Source organism: Cimex lectularius, unplaced genomic scaffold, assembly GCF_000648675.2.
Source record: "Cimex lectularius strain Harlan isolate CLEC.00 unplaced genomic scaffold, Clec_2.1 scaffold41, whole genome shotgun sequence".
Lineage (NCBI taxonomy): Eukaryota > Metazoa > Arthropoda > Insecta > Hemiptera > Cimicidae > Cimex > Cimex lectularius.
The window spans coordinates 1542025-1543234 of record NW_019393011.1 but is presented as its reverse complement, the minus strand read 5'-3'; the positions used below and the strand labels follow the sequence as shown (position 1 = coordinate 1543234).

General features: G+C 40.1%; 1 non-coding gene across 1 annotated transcript; it reads right to left on the bottom strand.

The window, feature by feature from the left end:
- Positions 1 to 738: 738 nt before the first annotated feature.
- On the bottom strand, positions 739 to 811 carry Trnak-uuu. The gene has a single exon. It is a non-coding gene; the product is annotated as a tRNA-Lys (tRNA).
- Positions 812 to 1210: the final 399 nt, after the last annotated feature.

Here is a 1210-nt window from a genome sequence, read left to right as displayed (position 1 = left end):
TTGACCATAGTAAAGGTACCATTAAGCTGAACTATATGCTATCAATGCTTGCCTCGTAGAAAATTTTAAAAAGGATACACTGACAAAAAACACTTGATTTAACAGGCAAGTAGACATAAAATCATTAGCACGTAAAAAACTCAACTAAAATAGTCGGTGAATGCATTCGAAATCTCCAAAACTAAGGAAAACACAATTTGACAATATTGGGTCTAGGACGTCAAGGTAATGAAAAAGCAGATAAACTGGTCAGAGAAGTATGTGCAAGGCCATCTACCGGCCTAGAACCTATACTTTGGATAACAAAGACAAACACAGAAACCATCTTAGAATGGATCCAAAAACAAAAACACAAAAAGATTTGGACGAAATCCAGAGGTCCCAAAATAATTTCAGATTGAAGGAACCTTCATTTAAACGAGCAAGAAAATTGGTAAAATTAGGGCACCAGCCACGGTTAAAACTGTACTGGAACGTCGTTCGTAATTAATTAAAGTTTTGATTGAGATAAAAAAGTCAGTGTCACGAGCGGGATTCGAACCCACGACCGTCAGCTAGATATGCCGCTGCTCTACCACTTGAGCGATCGTGACTTCGATCCACTCGGGCACCAACTCCCCATCACAACTTACAACCTTTATAAATAACCCATCTACGGTTTAGTGGTAAATTGACCAAGTTAGTTCTTTCAATCAATTAATTATTCTTTCTAAGGCCTTGGTTGAGATAAAAAGTCAGTGTCACGAGCGGGATTCGAACCCACGACCTTCGGCTTAAAACGCCGCTACTCTACCACTTGAGCTATCGTGACTTCGATCCACTCGGGCACCAACTCCCCATCACAACTTACAACCTTTATAAATAACCCATCTACGTTTTAGTGGTAAATTGACCAAGTTACTTCTTTCAATCAATTAATTATTCTTTCTAAGGCCTTGGTTGAGATAAAAAGTCAGTGTCACGAGCGGGATTCGAACCCACGACCTTCGGCTTAATACGCCGCTACTCTACCACTTGAGCTATCGTAACTTCGATCCACTCGGGCACCAACTCCCCATCATAACTTACAACCTTTATAAATAACCCATCTACGGTTTAGTGGTAAATTGACCAAGTTAGTTCTTTCAATCAATTAATTATTCTTTCTAAGGCCTTTGTTGAGATAAAAAGTCAGTGTCACGAGCGGGATTCGAACCCACGACCTTCGGCT